The 21,660-nt window shown below is 39.7% G+C and overlaps 2 long non-coding RNA genes across 2 annotated transcripts; both read left to right on the top strand.

The window, feature by feature from the left end:
- Positions 1–1,567: 1,567 nt before the first annotated feature.
- LOC144390993 (uncharacterized) lies at positions 1,568–4,964 on the top strand. Its single transcript, XR_013454852.1, has 4 exons — positions 1,568–2,416; positions 3,141–3,177; positions 3,421–3,485; positions 4,172–4,964. It is a non-coding gene; the product is annotated as an uncharacterized LOC144390993 (long non-coding RNA).
- Positions 4,965–13,664: 8,700 nt separating this feature from the next.
- LOC120812163 (uncharacterized) lies at positions 13,665–14,583 on the top strand. The gene is made up of 4 exons (XR_005710526.2): positions 13,665–13,749; positions 13,901–14,045; positions 14,122–14,227; positions 14,365–14,583. It is a non-coding gene; the product is annotated as an uncharacterized LOC120812163 (long non-coding RNA).
- Positions 14,584–21,660: the final 7,077 nt, after the last annotated feature.

Raw genomic sequence — 21,660 nt, 5'->3', positions numbered from 1 at the left:
CCCTACTGAATATATATAATACTGAATCTGGACAATTCTACATTCTATAAAATAATCCTGTCATTTTCAAAAAATAAAAAACACATTTTAAACAAACTTCTCCAGAGTTTCTTTGTAAAATATCAGATATTTTTAGAGCTATCTTTTCATTCTGAAGTTGACTTATAAGAACTGCTCTTATATGTATAAGTATAATGGGCATATTTCAACAACATGCTCTAGAGTTTCTAGAGTACTGCCACACTCACATTGACCATTAGGATGTTTGTTCATTAGTACTAATGTGTTGTTCAATCCAGTATGTGCAAGGTACGTATGACCTCTAAGGTTAGCCCAATAGACCAAGTGCCAACTCATCTCTTCTAATATGCAAAGGCATTTCTACCATCTCCACTTGGAGTGCTGCCACTGGAGTACTTTTTATAGCTCCACAACCCCAATGCTTTACTCTGGATTACATCCAACGTCTTTAAGTGGGTTATTGCTGCAGACCTATAAATTATACAACCATAGTCTAGTATTGATCTAATTAGGTTAGTATAGATTGTTCTCATCGCAGATCTATTTCCTCCCCTATCCAGCCCTCTCAAACACCTCATCACATTCAGCATTGTATTGCATTTGTCTATCATCTTATTTATATGGACTTACCAAGTTAGTCTTTTACTCTGGAGACCATCTTTTGACTTCGCTCACTGCTTGCTCCATTTTGCACACAATATAGTTAAGGTTCCTCCCCCTTTTCCACATAGCGCCATCATCTGCAAACAGCGCTACCTTTATTGATCCTTTCATATTTTTAAAAACATTTTTAATCATGACCATAAATAACACTGGACTAATAATACTGCCTTGTGGCGTACCGTTTTCTACTGTATACTCATTACTAAAAGCGTCATTAATTCTTACCACTATTTTCTTACCAGAAAGAAAATGCTTTATCCATTGAAGCGTTCTACCTTTAACTCCCATCAGATGGAGCTTGATAAGAAGGTCCTCCCTCCACACCATCTCATAGGCCTTTCTCAATATAAAAAATATGGCAATAATTGACTCCTTATTTACCTGCGCCTTTCTAAGAGAATCTTCACGCAATCCTTTCCGTCTTTTGGTCCGTTTAGGTACCGGTATGTTTCAATGGAGCTTTAGTGTTAATGCCTCATTAGTTAGTTTTCAGCTTTTTATTTTTTATTGAAGTATCTAGATGATGATAGGAATGCTCTTTAAGTTTTATGTTTGGCGTGGCACTGTACGCATAGAACGGGGTTCATGTTTATATCTTTGAAAGCATCATTTCTGACTGAACGCAACATCTCAGCTCGCTAATTTGTCCTGAAGTCTTCTCTGGTAAGTAGCATTGAGCACCTCTGCTCACGGCTCATTATTTGAATGGTTTATATTAAGTTTTAGAATTTTAAAACGGCATCATAATGTTTCTTTAACTCATGCCAAACATAAACATAAAGAGAAAAGTTGAAAATCCCCCCTGTATGGCATAAGCACGAACCCGTGACTAACATTAGCATAGCAGCTAACGTGGACTTCCCCTTTTTCTCTGTAAACGTTTATTGTAACGGTTATAAAGGGATGAATCAGCTAATTAGGTCGCTAGCTAGCTAACACATTTGTCAGTTACCATGTCTTAGTCTTAGTGTCAGTCAAGCTTTCGCGTTAGCTTAATCCCGTTAGCATAATGCTAATGCCGTTATGAGGGTACTCGATCCCTGTTAGATTTCTGTACGGTTAGCTAACGTTACCCGTCTGTACGGTTAGCCAACGTTAGCCAATTTCAATGCATTTTTGAAACGCTGTTAATGCTGGGTTTAGTAATGCCAATTAACTAATTATGACGGCCAAATTACTTTGTATTTTAGCTAAATTACTAGTTAGTCATTCGTAACTAGTCGTATATTTCGTACAGAATATTCCACACTTCCATTCATGTCAGAATTATAAATGAGCAACCAACCAATTTCAATGCATTTATAAAACCTCTAAAACCAAATTATTGTTTTCATTAACTCAACTAACCTAAATTAAGCTGAGAAATGTTAAAATGCAAATAAATAAACCAACATCAGCATAATTAGCTCTAGTAGCCTGCTAGGCGCTAGCTGAGGCTAACCATTGACTTGAGTAAGAACAAGCTCATTTATGTCATAAATACTGTAGGTGCTTGTCTAAGGCATGTCTGTGTTTTTTATGTTTTTATTTATTTATTGTATACATATTTATTTTATGTATGACTGAGATTGACTTTAATCTGGGTTGTCATGTTATATCAGCAATATTTAACTGCAGTAATCTACTTCTGTAATTACTTTTTTTTAAACGCTGCAACGTTAAACTTACTACAAGTTAGTCTTATTGTTTCCTCTCCTAGACAACAGAACATCGATCGTCTCCTCTGTGGTTGGTAAGTATAGTAATATTGTACCTGAAATTGATAACAGGCCACATAACTGTTTAGCATCTGGATGCTTTTTTCAATTGTTGATTTATTTCGTTCTTATCTTATTTGTTGAACAGTTGTTTGGACTTTAAAATATTAGACAATTGTGAAAACGTCATGCAAAAGTCTCCCAGGATTATGTCCTTGTGTTTTGCCCATAAATCAGAGAGATTCAGTTTACTCTCATAGAGAAGCAAAGCAATCAGAAAATATTGCATATTGCAGCCGGAATCAGAGAATTTAACTTCATTCATCAATGAATAGCAACATCTTGAATGCTGTGTACCATAGTGCTATAGATTTGCACATCTTAAATCCTTCAGAAGCAATGACAGCAATCAAAGGTAAACAGTTTAGTCTTGTTAGCAACACCGTTAGTATTACCACACAGCTCAGTTTCACACTGCAATATACAATTATCTTCCTAGAAAAACATCACTTTGGAATGAGATGGACAATACATGAAGTAATAACTTTAGACATTTATAATGAATAAAATAATGACTTTTGAACGAGACAGTGATTTTAAATAAGGACATACAGAGTCCACCTGAAATAACTTTTAATTCAAATAAGCAATGAGGTTTCTTTTTAAAATGTAACTGAGAATGTCTCTTTTTTTTATTCTCTACATCCCTCACCCTCCTTGGACTCTTCCTGGACTCCTCCTTTCTGTGTTTAACTGCAGACCCTCACTGCTGGTGAATTATTGCTGACTCTGAGATGTGAGTTGATTCATTACTGATTCATTATGATTTTGCTATAGCTCAACTGACGTTACATTGGTTTACAGTTTAGACCACCTTCCACCACAATATTTTGTCTCTACAAGAATTACATCTTTGTCTTGCATCCTCAACAATAAATTACCCAATCACGACAACAATGTGTTCTACAGTCAAATTAAATGTGACTCATGGGTTTCGGAGAAGAAATTAAACATAATTTATTTCTCTCTTCCCACTCAGAAGTGGCCTAGTGTTCCCTGTCTACTCCACTTTGGACGTCTTGGTGACTCCTTGGTGATCTGACAGTAAGTTCCCACATGAGTCAAAACACATAGTAAAGTTGAAGCGAAACACTGATGCCCAAGACCGACCGTGACTGTGGAAGTGACATGGACTGTCAAAACAATCCTGTGACAGTGTATTGATGTAATACTAGCCTCTTACTGTTTTAATGTCTATATCTGGAGATATTTCAGGCAGGAAACAAGTATTTAACTCAACTCTTAACATAATAATAAAAGCCTGCTAACATTTTTTTGTCAAAAGCATCCCATCATTTGTTAAAACACATATTTTATTCTGAAATATTTGCAGTATAGTGTAGGAAAATGCAATAACTTTGAATAAAGTACCAGATTATTTTATCTATTTATTAAGGAGCTTCTTAACCCGTTAGTTTAATGTTAATACGAATGTATAATATTTTAATTATAGTAATTATAAGAGAACAATTAGAAAGAAGTGCTGGCAGTAGCAACAACACTGTGTGCAAACTACTTGTGTGAGAAACACAGGCAGTGTGGTCGGCCCTGAGGCGTCTAATCCAGCCTAATTAATAAACGCATTTAAGAACAACTTTTAAATAATATTACATGGGTTTATGATCTGGTCATTTAAGTAGAAACCTTCAATGATCTTTAAGCTTACAGTAGAGGTTACTCAGTTTGTTGTTCGACCTGCTGTCTAATGCATGTTTTATTGTGTCTTACAGGTGTCCTGCTGGCCAGCATCTCTCCTCTATCATAAACGCTCTCTGTCTATCCTATACCTTCTATCCACTCTGTCTCATTATTGGAACCTCTATCTATCCTATCAAATCTACCGCTCTGTCTTCGATATCCACAACTCTATCTTTGTATCCCCCTTCTATCCACTCTGTCTCATTATTGGAACCTCTATCTATCCTATCAAATCTACCGCTCTGTCTACAATATACAATTCAGGTTACTAATACCTGATCTAACCACATAACGTTGGTTACCCTTTATTACAACAACCTCACAAGTACCTGATCTATCTTTTGATGAACAAACTCTGCTGAACCACATAACGTTGGTACCCTTTGTTACAACAACCTCAGGTTACAAGTACCTGATCTATCTTTTGATGAACAAACTCTGCTGAACCACATAACGTTGGTTAACCTTTGTTACAACAACCTCAGGTTACAAGTACCTGTTCTACTAGATCTACTATCAGATTATCCTCTTTTAATCTCCTATCTACACGCAATAGAATACGATTACTATCTACAAATTGGGCAAAGCTTTTGGAATAAACTGAGTCTGTTTTAGTCAGAATTAGTTTGAACGTAGAATTGTAAAAAAGGTCAACAGGATATGTATACACATAGCACGGTTTCTTTAATTGAATATCACTAGATATATTAGCAAAATTATTGTTTACTTTATTTGAAATCTTTTTCATATACACATACATTGTTTAAGTGTCCAAGTGTTTTGTTGTTAAACTTTTCATACTGAAATAAAATACAAGCATCTGTCAGAATTGGATTTATTTGACGTTTCCTGTCTGCAGACCCAACGTTCTTTTGGAGCATTCATCTGCCATCACACTCACACCACTGTTCCTGGTTTTGAATATAAACTAGTATAACATAGTATTCATATTGTATTTAATATCTTGGTTTTGTACGACAACATTTGTGGTTTTGAAACATTAACAATGCCAAGGAAGAGTAAGAGGTCACAAGCTCAGAGCCTGCGCTGGCAGCGGCCCAATGAGAATCCCTGTGCAACAACTACTGAAGGAGCAGAATGTGTTGGTCCTGAGAGCAGTGAAGAGGTAAAGATATCTGCAGAGTGTAAACGTGTGGAGCAGGAAGGTCAGCCTGATGCTTCATGTGCATCACCACCATCTTATGCAGATGCTGTAAAGAGAGGACAGCACAGTGATGATCCATGTGTAGCAGGACCTTCTAATGTGAAGCAGGTAAACCTAAGAGGTCAAGGTGATGAGTCATGTGTACCACAGGTATCTAATGCAGAAACTATAGAGCAGGACCTTCTGATGCAGACCCTGGAGATCAGCCTTCTGAACAACATGTCCGTGCATCCCACAGCCAGGCTTCTATCAGATACGGCAGATCCAGAAATCGGCAGTGCACCTGTAACTCACTGACCTTTCTTGCATTCCTCCATGAGAATGAAAGCATCACCAGAGCAGACTTGGACCATGTTTTGGATATAGGTAACACGATGTATAGAGAGACCAGGAAACAAGTCACTAATCACATCTATCTGACCACCGATGAGCTCACTGGTGAAGTTCCTGCACGCAGCGCTACACACTATGCAGACATGACTCAGCTTTCAAGGTACGGCACATTAGGAGAACCTTTACCTGGAGCTGTGGACAGCTTTCTGGACCTAGAGTCAGGACTCAGCTGCTTGTTGTCAGATGTGAAGTACGCTCTGCTGTTGATGAGACTCTTGTGTATCGCAGTGTTCAGAACCAAGTCGGGCAGATACGGTTTCTTTGACCCACACTCCAGAACAGCCAGAGGTTTGCCCCTACCAGCCGGTTCACGCACACCAGGTACTGCTGTCATGGTGACATTCTCACGTCTCAGTGACATGATTGACAGGCTCAAGAAGTCCCACAGAATGATGGACACACAGTCCTCCTGTAACTATGAGTTGAAGCCTGTGGAGTTCTACAACATGAACACAGTCAACCTGAACGGTGGTCTCCCAAACACAGACTGCAGACCTACAGCTGTCCCTGTGGATGAATCAAACTCACCTACAGCCACTGATCAGACCAGTTCACCTGAAATGACTCCTCACACTCCAGCTATAAAACAACCAGAGGTCCTCATCACAACATCATCACATGATGCTCCTCACACTGAATCAGAATCAACTGCTCAAGTGATAAACCCTGTTCTCAGTGATCCATCTGACAACATATTGACAGCAGAGTCCAGTGACATCATCTTCACATCATCGGTGAGACAACAAGAGGTCATAAACTCCAATGAAACAGAACTGTCAACTAAATCCACTTTCCTTCCATCACATGATGCTTCTCTCAATGAACCAAATATTTCTTCTTCAGTAGAAAATACTGTTGCTAGTGATCAACCTGATGTTCTATTACAGGGAATCCCATGCAAACTGACAAAGTGTGATAAAAACAAAAGGAGAAAAATGAAGAGAAGACTGATGATCTCAGTGAAAACTCAACAAAGAAAAGAGATTCAGAAAAAAAAGGAAAGGGAAAAGTATGCTTCAAATAAAGCATATAAAGCAGTCAAGATATCTCATGCAAAAAGCCAATATCAGAACAACCCTGAATTTAGACAAAAGAAAATAAATAATACAAGAGACAACGTTGACTTCAAGCAAAAACGGAAAGAGTACATTTCCTCCCGGTACACAGAAAATGCTGATTTTAGACAGAAAAAAAAACAGATCTTTGTCTCTCGTTACAGAAATAATCCTGAATTTAGAGAAAACAAAAGAAAAATCTTGGTCTCTCGTTACAGAAATAATCCTGATTTTAGAGAGAAACAAAAACAGCACTTTACGAACCGCTACCGAGACAACGCTGAGTTTAGAAAGGAAAAAAACTGTACTTCACTGCTTTTTATAAAAACAGCATTTATTTTAGACAAAAGAAGAGAGAGAAAGAGAGATCTCACATTATTCAGCGTTACGCTCATGACCAGGCATTCAGGCTCAGACACAAACAACTAATGAAACAACGAATAAAAGACAGATATAAAAACAATCCTACATACAAGAGTATGTGGAACATGAGATGTGCCATGAAAATAAAAAGGAAATACAGAGGGATAAATAAACCAACAGAAGAAAGTGACAACAGTTTGATCAAAGAGGCCATATCTGTTTTCAGGTCACAAATAAAGTCCGGTCCCACTTATGTTTGCACCGTCTGTCACAAAGCATCATTTCCAAACCAAGTGAAACCCTGTAAACGGTTAAACTATGTACGAAATCCAGACGTGGTTGCAGCATGCCTGATAGGAAAGTACGTCCATGTATGTGATGACGAGTGCAGAGATGAACAGCAGTGTAATGGGCCTGATGAGAGAAAGGAAGAGTGGATCTGTCACACCTGCCACAATCATCTTAAAGATGGAGTCATGCCGACACTTGCTGTACCCAACAACTTGGAGCTCGCTGACATTCCACCTGAACTGTGTGACCTCAACATATTGGAGAGACATCTCATAGCCAAGTGCATAGCGTTTGCAAAGATCGTTCCTCTTCCCAAAGGACGCCAGAGAGCGATACATGGCAACGTGGTTTGTGTCCCGTCTGAGGTGCAAGAAACAGTGGAAGCGTTACCCAGACTGAGAAGTGAGTCTCAAGTGATGAGAGTAAAACTGAAGAGACGATTGTGTTACAGAGGACATCAGCTGTTCCAGACTGTCACCTGGTCTAAACTAGTGCAGGCGCTGCATAAACTCAAACGCATTCATCCACAGTATCAGGACATCACTATCAGAGATGAGGCCGAGCTTTGTGACCCAACACTTCCTGATGAAGATGAGGATGATGATGATGATCCCACTATGGATGACAACGACTATGATGATGCTGATTTAAAGGAAATTGACATGTGTGAGAAAAGTGCGCTGTGTGAGACAGAAACTGAGCTTGATGGAGAGCAGGATGTTGACATGTTGTCTTGTGATGGTGAACAACCAGAACAGCAGAGAGATGATGAAGAACAGGAAGGTGAAATGCTTAACGGTGGTTTTGCTCTAGAATCATGTCTTCAGCCGTGTGATGTTTCAGAGGAGATCTTATGTTTCAGTGAAGGAATCTACTCTGTTGCCCCTGCAGAAAGTAACAGTCCAGTTGGTTTCTTCAAAACTCCTAAACTTGAGGCGATGGCTTTCCCTGTGCAGTTCCCTACAGGCCAAAACACACTGGATGAAGGGAGACGTATGAAAGTAACACCCAGTAGTTATTTCAAAGCGAGGCTTTTCTGTGTTGATGATCGTTTTGCCAGAGATACAAACTACTTGTTCTTTGCTCAGTTTGTGACTGAAATACACTTGGCCACATCCAGCATGACGATACAGTTGAGGAAAGGAAAGCCAATGACTCGAGATGGACGAAAAATAACGTCTGGTATGCTGCAAAACAAACGAGAGGTAGAGAAACTGGTGAGGAACAAAGATGCAGTCAGATTCATGCAGCCGCTGAGAGGAACACCAGCCTACTGGGAGAAAACCACACGAGACATTTTTGTCATGATCAGACAGTTGGGAACTCCCACATTCTTTTGTACATTTTCTGCAGCTGAGATGCGTTGGCATTAAGTGATTGAGGCAATAAAAAGACAGCAAGGTGAGGAGGTGAACTTTGAAGGGCTCGACTGGTCAGCAAAGTGTGACATTCTGAGAAGCAATCCTGTGACAACCATGCGCATGTTTGATAAGCGTGTTGAGGCCTTATTCAGAGATGTGCTCTTATCTCCTGCACAGCCTCTTGGCAAAGTCGTTGACTACTTTTACCGAGTTGAGTTTCAGCACAGAGGAAGTCCACACATTCACTGTCTCATATGGGTAGAAGGTGCACCTGTGTTTGAGGAGGATGATGATAAGATTGTTTCAGATTTTGTGTCTAAATACATCACAGCTCAGCTACCTGACCAACTCACACAACCTGAACTGTACAAGAAGGTCACAGAGGTGCAAATACACAGCAAAAAATACTCACGGACATGTTTCAGAAGCCCCAGCTCGGGTTGCAGATTTGGTTTTCGTAAACCACCTTCCAGAAAGACAATGATATCGAGACCTGGTGAGGGCGTTGCTCCACTGCAACTGCAAATAGCAAAGTCCAAGCTCCAACCACTGAACCTGTTGCTGAATGAACCTGAGACTGCCTCACTCAGTTTGCAGCAGCTCCTCGTTAAATGCAACTTAACACTCCAAGAGTATGAAGGATGCCTCAATGTTATCAACAAATCCAGTGCTCGGTGATCCTGAAACGTGAGCCAAAGGACTGCTGGGTAAATGGATATAATGCACATCTACTGGAAGCCTGGGATGCCAATATTGATGTCAGTTATATTCTCAATGCATATTCGTGCATCATGTATCTCACCAGCTACATCACCAAAAAGGAATCTGGACTTTCTGAGTACCTTAAAACAGTCATTGAAAACTCCACCAAAGACCACGTCAATGAATGTGATGAAATGAGGGAAATCATGCAGGCGTACTCTAAAAAGAGAGAGGTCAGTGCTCAGGAGTGTGTGACACGCGCATGTGGAATTAACATGAAGAAGTGTTCACGTGGTGTCATATTCGTACCGACAGATGACAACGCACTGAAAATGAGTCGCCCCATGTCTTACCTGGAGAACACAACATTAGAAAGTGTAAATATGTGGATGACGTCTTTGACTGACAAATACAAATCGAGACCAGAAACACTGGTGAGTTTGAGCAGATGTGTTTGGCAGATTTTGCAGCAACTTGCAGAATTGTCTACGGCCAGCAGAAAAAAGGAAAAGATGTGTTGCCTCTCCTCAATGATATGGGATTTGTGCAAAAGCGTAAAAACGATAAGCCTGCCATCATCAGATTTTACCGCTGCTCACAGGAAAAATATCCAGAGAAGTTCTATGGCACATTACTGAAACTGTACATTCCTCACCGATCAGACCTGGAACTGAAAAGACGGCATTTCCCCACGTACGAGTCCTTCTTCAAGAGTGGTTGTGTCCAACTACCAGGTTCTGACCATCCTGAGTATGTCCGACACATTGTGAAACGAAAAAAAGACAAATATGACAAAAACAGCGAGGACATTGAGAATGCAGTGGAAGAATTTGAACAGAACAGAGGAGTGATTGATGAATGGTGCAATCTGGCTCCAGAATCTGAAGTGGAAAGGTTGGAATGTATAGATGAACTTGAGGCAAGAGAGCCAGATCATGAAAATGTTCAAGAAAATGTTCCAGAATACACTAATCATGGTAATGCTGCAACAGAAGCCAGAGCCATCAGAGAGCCTCCGGCCTTTGACCCCACACTGCTACGACAGATGTATCAGAACCTGAACCAGAAACAAGCATGTGTGTTCTATGCAGTCAGAGACTGGTGCGTAAAGCGTGTTTGTGGCCTAAATCCTGAGCAGTTTTTCTTTTACGTCAATGGTGGTGCTGGAACAGGAAAGTCACATCTCATTAAATGCATCTACTCAGAAGCATCTAAGATACTGTGCAAACTGCCCAGCCATTCTGAGGAGGTCGACATATCAAACCCCACGGCCCTGTTGACAGCTTTCACTGGAACTGCAGCCTTCAATATATCAGGATCAACACTGCACTCTCTGCTCAAGCTTCCACAAAGTCTGAAACCTCCATTTCAAGGACTTGGTAACCAACTGGATGAAGTCCGATCAGAACTTTTAAATGCTGAAATCCTCATCATTGATGAAGTGTCCATGGTGTCAAAGCCCCTGTTTGCTTATGTGGATGCGAGACTGAAACAGATCAAATGCAGTCCCAAACCCTTTGGAGGAATGTCAGTAATAGCTGTTGGAGACTTTTATCAGCTACCACCAGTGCGACAGTCCAAGACCCTCTGTGTGTACGAGCCATGTGAGATTGACTTATGGCAGGAACACTTTCAGACAATCACCATGACTGAGATTATGCGGCAGAAGGATGATGTTGCCTTTGCAGAGATGTTGAACCGGATCCGTGTGAAAGGAAAGTCAGATGAGTTGTCTCAAGCAGACAGAGCCTTGTTGTCACAGACCATCACTGAACCATCACTTTGTCCACCTGATGTCCTGCACATCTTTGCAACTAATAAACAGGTTGATTCACACAACTCAGTAACATTAGCTCTGCTCCATTCTAATATGACCAAGATCGATGCAGATGACTACAAGAAGGACCCACGAACTGGAAGAATGGCTCGACAAGCCCAACCATGCAAAGGAAACAGAAATTAGTTACCAGACACACTAAACGTAGCTGAAGGTGCTCGAGTCATGCTCACCAGAAACATAGACGTGTCTCAGGGATTGGTGAATGGATCGTTTGCTACACTAGTCAGGGTAATAACCTCAGAACAGAGTGGTGTTGCACATGTCACTATGCTCGGGCTCAAGATGGATGATCAAACTGCTGGAAGGAATTACCGTAATAGAGCACCAGGCGGCCCAGATGATGTGGTGTACATAGAGAGAGCAGAGGACAATCTGAAACAGAAAGGAGTTGTACGCAGACAGTTTCCTGTTAGACTTGCCTTTGCCTGTACGATACACAGGGTTCAGGGTATGACAAGGACATCAGCTGTAGTGTCACTGTGTCTTGCAGATGTTTTGTGTCTCACAGAAACTCACCTTCAAGGCTCCTTTGTTGCAGAGAGTCTCCATTTAGAGGGCTACAACATGTTCAAACGCAACAGACACCTGTCCTACACAAATGTTCCACAAATAGCCAACAGAGGTGGTGGTGGAGTTGCTGTTTATGTGAAAAGCCACATTCAGGTGCGTGAGAAACAGTACGAACATAATGTGACCGATCTTGAGTTTGTGGCTCTGAAGGTAGAAGCCCCAGTGAGAGCCCTGATTGCAGCTGTGTACAGACCTCCAGACGACAGTGTGAGATCATTCCTGTCCAACCTGGGGAGCCTGCTGGACTCATTGGAGATCATGGACTGTCAGCCCATCATTGTCTGTGGTGATTTCAACGAGAATCTCTTCTCCAACACTGGTAAGCCAATCCTTGAGCTCTTCCAGTCCAGAGGATTTGCACAAGTCATCAGTAATGCAACCACTGACAAGAACACACTGCTGGACCTCATTTTCATATCTCAACCACAACGCTGTCTCTACTCTGGTGTGATGAGAACTTATTACAGTTATCACAACCCTGTTTACTGTGTCATGTCATCTAACAGTCCATAAAGGTATCAGGTGAGTTTTAAAGAAAAATGCAATGTACTTGTATATACATTGATGTAATACAATGCATGATTATACAGAGGAGGGGGATCCGCCATACAGCCGTTTCCATCTTTCCACCACAGCAGGGCCTCCACTCTGGTACAGTAAAAAACATGTCACTTGTCACAATCATGTTTTCTGTCTACATTCCTCCAACAGGTCTTAAAATTGTCAGCTAAGATCAAAATCTACTGAGAATCATGTACTTTTTTTAAACAATACCACATTGTAATTAGTCTGGGATTATGTAATCTTCAATGTAAAGAAAACTGAATCATCTGGTCAAACTAGTTGTTGCACTGTAATAAGATTGTAGAATGGGCTAATTTTAAGTGTTCACAGTATTGGATAATATTATGGGTCACATAGTTTTCCAGGTAAACATGCTATTTTTAGCAATATTTCTAACACATTCTGGCCTGTGCATTTATCAGGGTGGGTTTGGTTCAGCGTTGATAAATGCACAGGCCAAAACTCTTTCAGCAGCTGTATACAATGTAAAATTCATTGTACACAGCTGCTGACATTTAGTTTAGCAGACGCACATCAGAAAGTATGTGTTCTATAGAACACATACTTTCTGATGTACCTACTAGCTGAAACCCCACACTTCCATCCCCATTAATTTAATTTTAATTATCCTGTGTTCTCTGTAGTGTTAAGTTTCCTTTGTATTGAAAGCAGTCACAATTGTCATGTTTCCTATGTAGTGTTAAGTTTCCTTTGTATTGAAAGCAGACACAATTGTCATGTTTCCTATGTAGTGCTAAGTTTCCTTTGTAATGGACAGAAGACACAGTCCTCCTGTGTCCTCTATAGTGTTACGTTTCCTTTCTGATGGACAGGAGACAAAGTTCTCATGTGTCTTTGTAGTGTTATGTTTCCTTTCTGATGGACAGGAGACACAGTCCTCCCTTATCCTCTGTAAAGACACCTTTCAGTCTTGGCCTCACCTCCTTCTGCACTGTGAGGATCAGCTCACAGCATCTAAGACATGACAAAGACTGTAGCACCAACTGAACTGTCAATCAACCGAGGACCCATCACAGTTAGACCCCATAGGGACACATTTGACTTCCTGCCTGTCCCCGTCATTCTTCAAAGCAAAGGACGAGAAAACACCTGCCTGTCTTCGCCTCACTTCCTGTCTGGCTCTGAGATTCGGGATCAGCTCATACCGACCAGGACATCCTGCCACCACTGCAGAGCAGATGTTGAAGCACCGTGTTAACTGTTCATCATCAGTGGACACTTACTGGACCACAGAGACACGTGTTCTCCCTGCCAGTGTTGAGGTTTCTTCACAACAGATAATAAGGTGTTGTTTTCTTATTTCATATGTGATTTCTAATGTTTTGTTTTAATTTTGTTATCATTCACGTATTCATTTTGTATGAATGCGTGTTCTTAATAACACTAATTGTACATCCAATATAACATTCTAATGTTATATCCACTTCTTCCTTCAGGTCTTCCTCCTCTGTGATTCCTCCACTTCACAGTGAAGACACTCAGGACTCCAGAGAGCGCTGAACACAAAAGAAGCTGAACATCATGCAGCGTATTCAGTTTCACTGGACCTATATGTTGATCTGCTCTGCAGCAGAGTTCAAGGTATTTCATTACTGTGAATTATAAACCTTTTTAGAAAGTTGAGTTTCTAACAATAACTTCCTTTTATTTTTGTCAGTATCAGGTGTGTGACTGCAAGGAAGAGTCATCAGTCAGTCATCACTGTCCCAGTGAAAACCTCACCTTTATGCAGCTTCAAGCTCCTCCCTAAACCAGCTGTAAAGGTAACAACTGGGATTAGATCTTTTTAAAAATATATCTCTGAGCACAACAAAACAATCCCCTGGTAGTCTTCCTACTTGCATGTGCTGTTTACATTTTTAACAACATGAATACATTTTCTTCTGTTTCTGTCTTTAAGGCCTCTCCTCCTCCATGTAGCTATAGTAACACTATCCTGATGTGATAACTGGAGCAGTGGATCTACAGCCACTGCACAGGTCAAAGGTCATAATGTTACAGGTCTTCAGAGCATACACTACTAACTCATGAACAGTATTACTACAGGACACCTGTCTATTTTGTTTGTTTCATCTCTACCGTATTTGATCTAACAATATACGTTTTCCTTATGTTTCATCGCATTTTTTTTTGTTGATTGTATTTATTTATTTATTATTTTTTTATTTGTCATCCGTCCCTTTTCAGTCAGATTTATGAGAAAATTAAGGATGAAAATGTTTGTTTGATTGCCTCGTGCATATGAACAAATTAACCTTGAAGAAATGACATATTTGTATCACAATGAGTCATTAGTATGGGGTTTCAGCTGGTAGGTATATTAAAGGTTTTTCACATGTGTACACCGATCCTTAGGATAACCTAAACTCTACTGAGGCTGCCCAGTGTTAAATTGTAAGACTGTGAAATCCATCCAAGTGTTTCATCTTCAGATGGCTAAAACATGACTTGGTGCAAAGAGCCTTGTCAAAAGATTTAATAGGAAAACAAATCCTACAAAGCTTGGGTCCTAACCTTGAGTCAACAAGTGACTCTAACCCAATGTTCCATCAAAGTAAGGAGAACCCAGTGTGTCTGTGAGCCTCAGTAAACTGAGTTTAACGCTGGGATAGTCTAAACAACAATGTTGACAAGACTTATCTGTCCAGGACTCCTGGACCTCTAAGTCTTGAACTGAGTATTACCCTAAGTCTGGAAACGATGTGAAAAACCTTTGATTGTAGGAAATGAACCATATTGTTAACTATTGAAACTATAGTAAATGTATTCATGAATAACACAGAGACCAATGTTCACAAAATTGTGTTGATACATTTCTCACTCTAAGATGTTATCTTTCACGAAATACTCCAAATAATTATGACCAATACAACAGTACTTGTGCACTGTACTCATCTATATTATTTCATTATATTTCGATAGAAGATAATGAGTCAAAAAAGGATGTAAAGACGGGATCTTCTTTTGTGTTGTATTTCAACTCTTAGCTTTGTTAAATGCACTTCATCTTCCACACTGCCAATGAAATTAAAATATTATGTTTTCCTGCTGTGCTGGTCTTCACTTTTTGGCATTAACACTTATTCAGCAAAGCCATTGGAAATTTCAATATTTTCAGAAATTGAACTTAATTTCATCTTTGAGCTTGCTGGTACATTGTCATTTCTATATCATGAGCATTTTTTTTTAAATTAATTTCAGTTTTTCGGCTTGTTGGTATTTTCGGAAGGGGATTTGAATACATTTGCTGAAATTACAGATATTAGAAAAGCTGAAATTAATTTCAAATTGCTGAAAATACAGAAATGGGAGAAGCTGAAAGGAATTTCAATAGATTTGCTGAAAAAGCTGAAATGAAAACAGCTGAAATAAATGTGAAATATTGCAAAAGAAAATACAGAAATGAATACTAAAACATTGCTGTTAATAGAGGCATAGGAAAAGCAGAAATTATTTTAAAAAACTGCTGAAAATACAGGAAGTGGAAGCTGAATTTCAATAGATTTTCTAAAAAATACAGAAGTTGCAGAAGCTTAATTGAATTTTAAAAAGTACAGAAATAACAAAAGCTGAGATGAATAAAAAGAGATTTAAAATTGTTTGTAGTAATATTAGTAGTATTAGTTATAGTTGTAATTGTGGTATTAGTAGTACTAGCAGTAGAAGTCGGTTCAGTATCAATAGCAGTAGAAACAGCTGGAATACTGATATTATTAGCCATAGTAGTATTTGTAATAACATTACATTTATTAATAGCAGTAGAAATACTAGTAGTATGGCAGTATCAGTTGTAGTACTAGAAGTACTAGTAACATGCTTAGTGGTTGTAGTAGTATTTGAAAGAGCAATACGTATTTCAATGAAACCGCTTCATTCTGAGCTTCATGGTTATGCTACAGATAATCATTGAGGCTTTTATTTTGTAATGATGGAATTTGGTGAGGGGGGGGTTGGGAGAGAGAATGTTTGTTATTCAAACTAAGAAGTTTTTAATTAATAGGCCTAATCACAAACATTACAGTAAAAATTCCCTCCATGGGGCTTTTATTTTGATTGGATTGGGTGGGGTGGGGGGCTGTAGATAACGAGCCATTAACGAGACATTAACGAGCTTCTGCAAAGGGCAGAGACAGGACAGCGAGTTACACAGAATCCACACTTCAAACAAGTGTTCACCAGCGCAAAACTATAACAGCTATCTAAAAAATAAGGCGTTTGTGAGAGACCCAAGACTCTACTGAACGCATGGATGCGGTTTTTATGTCTGTCTGAAAATAAATACGGCTCCTGTCACAGTTTACAAAACGTGTAGCTTCTGGATATTTTGAGAAATATGTCGGCAGATTTGTATTGGAGCCTATGGGGCTTTTTGGAAGAGGTTGTTGAACATCCTTACATACATCCTTAAGGTGTCACCGAGGGATAAGCAAGACATTCCTATCTACTATTCCAAAATTAAAGCCACTCAACATGCCATACAAGAGCCAAAATATCAATCACAAGACTACATCTGGTCATTTTCAGATTACATTTAAAAGGAAAAAATCAATAGTTACACAGTATTTCCACTTCAGGCATAGATTACAATTCTTAGAGCCTAGGTCCTCAAGATCACACTGCGCGAATTTGAAAAGAATTGGGTTTAATCCCTGGGAGGAGTTCGGTCTTTTACAACTCTAGGAAATCACGAAAATAGGCAAAAAGGGCAGATTTTCTACGCTTAATAGCAGTGCCCTCTATTCTTCAAATATTCTCAAAACATGAGGGTGTGTTTAGGGGTTCGATGTTCATATGTTTTACAAGTTTGGTGAGGACAGGTCAAATCATTTGGAAGTTATGAGTCTTTCAAGATTAAGCCACACCTATTGCTAAGTGCATTAGCCCATATCTTCTCAAAACAAGAAGATATCAACGCAATATTATTTGTTGGGCACATTGATCCAATAATGATCCACAGACCATTTCGTGACAATCGAACATAGCGTTTAAGAGAAATGACAAAAAACGTGTTTTTCACAAAATTCAAAATGGCGGAAAATCTAGTTAAGTGCATTTGCATACCATGATTGACTTTTTTGTAGAGCATGTCCAAGAGCACATGTTTGCCAAATTTCAAGTCGATCGGCCATCAGCGTGGAAAACTGGCCTAGTGGGGTACTTTTTTACTTTTCTAAGGGGCTCTATGGAGACATTTCTTCGTACCCAAATGGGAAACCCCCAAAATATCAAATTTTTCACCAGTTCTGATATGCGTGCCAAATTTAACAACTTTTTGAATATGATAAAGGACTCAAACAGGGAAAATTCCCTAGAGAAAAAACTAATAAGAATTAAAGCTGCGAGCAGCGTTGGATGGGTCATCGCAACTCCACACATCGAGGCACAGGCCGGACGGCTAGATAAGCAGCCAAGAACTCCTGCGGCCGCTGGACAAGCATACCGCACATGCATATGTGTGTGCATACACACATACACGAGTCAGTTGTCGTTAACCGCGTGGAGCAACGCGAAATGCCATAGACCACCAAACCTTCCCTTAAATCTCATTCACCAGCCTTATAATCAATTTCAGATGGTATTTAAAATGGAAAGGACCAATAGCTACATGATAATTCCACTTCAGGTTCATTGTACACATCCCCAAGGTGTCATCCAGGGATAAGCAGGACATTCTGATGTACTATTCCAAAATTAAAGCCTCTCAAAATACCACACATGGGCCAATTTCCTTCAAATTCTCCATCATGAGACTACTGTTGGTCAATTTCAGGTCAGATTTAAAAGGAAACTATTAATTGTTACATGATCATTTCACTTCAGACTAATAGTACACATCCCAAAGGTGTCACCTGGGGATAAACAAGACATTCTAATGTACTATTCTAAAATGAAAGTCTCTCAAAATACGAATCGATTTCTCTCGATTCTCTTCAGAACGATTCGGAATCAATTCAGAAAAGTCAATAATCGGAATTTAAAAAATGAAATTAGTTCGCCTGCTGCAACATTTTGTTCGTCCACTATGCACACATGCGCGTCTAGTGCTCCCAGCGCGCATGCGCACTTAACGCACCGAACGCACATGCGCAAATGTTTATAAACAAATTTGAAGCGGCACCAAAATGGCTGCAACGGAGAGCACTAGACGTATACGACCTGCACCGGCTTCTTTAAAAGCTGCCGTATGGCAGCATCAGGGTGTGTTCAGGGGTTCAATGTTCACATGTGTTACAAGTTTCGTGAGGACAGGCAAAATTATTTGGAAGTTATAACTCTTGCAAGAATGTCCTGTTTATCCCTCGGTTACACCTTGGAGATGTCTACTATCAGTCCGAAGTGAAATAATCATGTAACTATTGATAGTTTCCTTTTAATCCTAACTTGAACTTGAACAAAAGTAGTCTCTTGATGGAGAATTTAAAGGAAATTGGCTCATGTATGGTATTTTGAGAGGCTTTAATTTTAAAATAGTACATTAGAATGTCTTTCTCATCCCTGGGTGACACCTTGGAGATGTCTACTATCAGTCCGAAGTGAAATAATCATGTAACTATTGATAGTTTCCTTTTAATCATAACTTGAACTTGAACAAAAGAAGTCTCTTGATGGAGAATTTAAAGGATATCGGCTCATGTATGGTAATTTGAGAGGCTTTAATTTTGAAATAGTACACCATAATGTCCTGGTTATTGCTGAGTAACCTTGGGGATATGTACTATCCGTCTGAAGTGAAATGATCATGTTACTAGTGATAGTTTCCTTTTCCAATGTAATTCGAAACTGACCAGATGTATTCTTGTGATTGATATTTTGGCTCATGTATGGTATTTTGAGAGGCTTTAATTTTGGAATAGTACATAAGAATATCCTGGTTATCACCGAGTGTGACCTTGGGGATGTGTACTCTATGCCTGAAGTGGAAATACTGTGGAACTATTGATTTTTTCCTTTTAAATGTAATTTGAAAATGACCAGATGTAGTCTTGTGATTGATATTTTGGCTCATGTATGGTATTTTGGGAGGCTTTCATTTTGGAATAGTACATCAGAATGTCCTGCCTATCCCTGTATGACACCCCGGGGATGCATACTATTAGTCTGAAGTGAAATCATCATGTAACTATTGATAATTTCCTTTTAATTCTGACCTGAAATCGACCAAAGATAGTCTCATAATGGAGAATTTGATACAAATTGGCTCATGTATGGTTTTTTGAGACGCTTTAATTTTGGAATAGTAGATCAGAATGTCCTGATTAACCCTACGTGACACCTTGGGGATGTTTACTATCCGCCTGAAGTCAAATGATCTTTTTACTATTGATAGTTTCGTTTTCAATCTAATCCGAAATTGACCAGATGTAGTCTCTTGATGGAGAATTTAAAGGAAATTTGCTCATGTATGGTATTTTGAGAGGCTCTCATTTTGGAATGGTACACCAGAATGTCCTGTTTATCACAGAGTAACACCTTGGGGATGTGTACTCTCTGCCTGAAGTGGAAATACAGTTTAACTAGTGATCCTCCCTTAATGGGACCTAGTCAATCAATAACATTTAAAGGGTCAGTCAGGGCACTTATGGTTCCATCTGTGTCTTAGCTCACACTGGACTGCCTTAGGTCACAGGCTCACATAAAAGGTCACATTCCTGAGAGCCTCACCCTACGCAGGCTCAAAATTTTCCCCCGACATCATATTCCTTGGGAACTGTGTCATATCATTAGCAAGTGCTGATGGTTTACTTGCCAAAACAAATAAATCAGCTCTCATAGATCTAAAACAATGGTGAAGACTGCTTGTTTGACCAAGTTCAAGTGAATGGTGCCATTCTTTTTGATGGTATGGCAGTCATACAGGGCATGCCATCCAAAGAAAATATAAGTGCTCCATCACCTGCTGGATATGGTAGCCAAACAGAGGATGGGACCTTGCACGTAACCTGGATGACCAGAAATCCGGCCCTTGACAGTGTTTTGCATGTGATACACTGCGGCTGCAAAAGTGCCAGTTAGACAGGCAGATGTTCCTTTTTCTACAGCAGTGTTAATTTCGTCGACGAAAACTATGACGAAAAATGTTCGTTAACGACCTTTTTTGCCATGACTAAGACGAGACTAAGACGTGATGAAAACGATCTTAAAAAATAAAAACTATGACTAAATCCATTCTAACTTTTGTTAACGAGACGAACATGTTGGTGGTTGACGAAGTCACGATACTTTTTTACCCCTAAATTTGCACGCACCCAACAGACAACAGACAGGCGGATATTAACGCGTCATGATGACGTCATCCACGAGCCCAGAACGCTCGCAGCGGTGCAGCGGTGGTTCTTGTGCACCGACTACGGACCGCGACGACTATTTTATGCTTCGGCGAGTTTGAACGTGGCTTCGTTAGTTTAGCTCCGCTGTCTCTGTTTAGCTGACTGTTAGCAGGCTGAAGCCGCGCTGATTCACAGAAACATGAGGACCCGTTTAACAGACTGTCGGACCTTTCTGCTCTGTTCTCTGGTGACGGCAGGCAGCGTTTCCTCGGTGGATGAGACGCTTCGTTAAAAACACGTCCAACATAATAAAGTCATTGCAGGTTCTGAAGCCAAGAAAATAATGTATTGCACCGATTGTAAGACGTTATGGTCTCTTTTGTTGGGACAGTGGAAACAATAAAGGACCATGAAGTTTCCGGTGGCCACGTCAAAAGCATTGCAAGTAAACAGACAAAGACAACAAAGTGTTGCGTTTAGATCCCTGGTCCTCATGAAGTTGTTACACCGTTGACAATTTGTTTAATTGCCTTGCAAATAAATGCTTTGCTATTTGTTAAAATCCAAATCCTTTCATGTAATGATTTTTGATGTCATTTATATTAGTTCACACAAACACTTAAACCATTTGTTCTTGGCCCGGCTCCTCCGTCACATTTTACAACCCATTGTGGCCCGCGAGTCAAAAAGTTTGCCGACCCCTGTTATAGACCTGTCCTAAGAGGGACATCTAAGTTGCAACCAACTCGATGAAAACTAGACTAAAACTAAGAAGGATTAAATTGACTAAATGTGACTAAAACTAAAATGCATTTTCGTCTAAAGACTAAGACTAAATCAAAAATAGCTGCCAAAATTAACACTGTTCTACAGGACTGTGTTGAATAGAATTATGTCATTGTTGTAATTGTGCTAACACAAAAAGACCT

The sequence above is a fragment of the Gasterosteus aculeatus genome, chromosome Y (genome assembly GCF_964276395.1).
Source record: "Gasterosteus aculeatus chromosome Y, fGasAcu3.hap1.1, whole genome shotgun sequence".
Lineage (NCBI taxonomy): Eukaryota > Metazoa > Chordata > Actinopteri > Perciformes > Gasterosteidae > Gasterosteus > Gasterosteus aculeatus.
The sequence above is the reverse complement of the archived record's forward strand: the minus strand, read 5'-3'. Positions and strand labels throughout refer to the sequence as shown.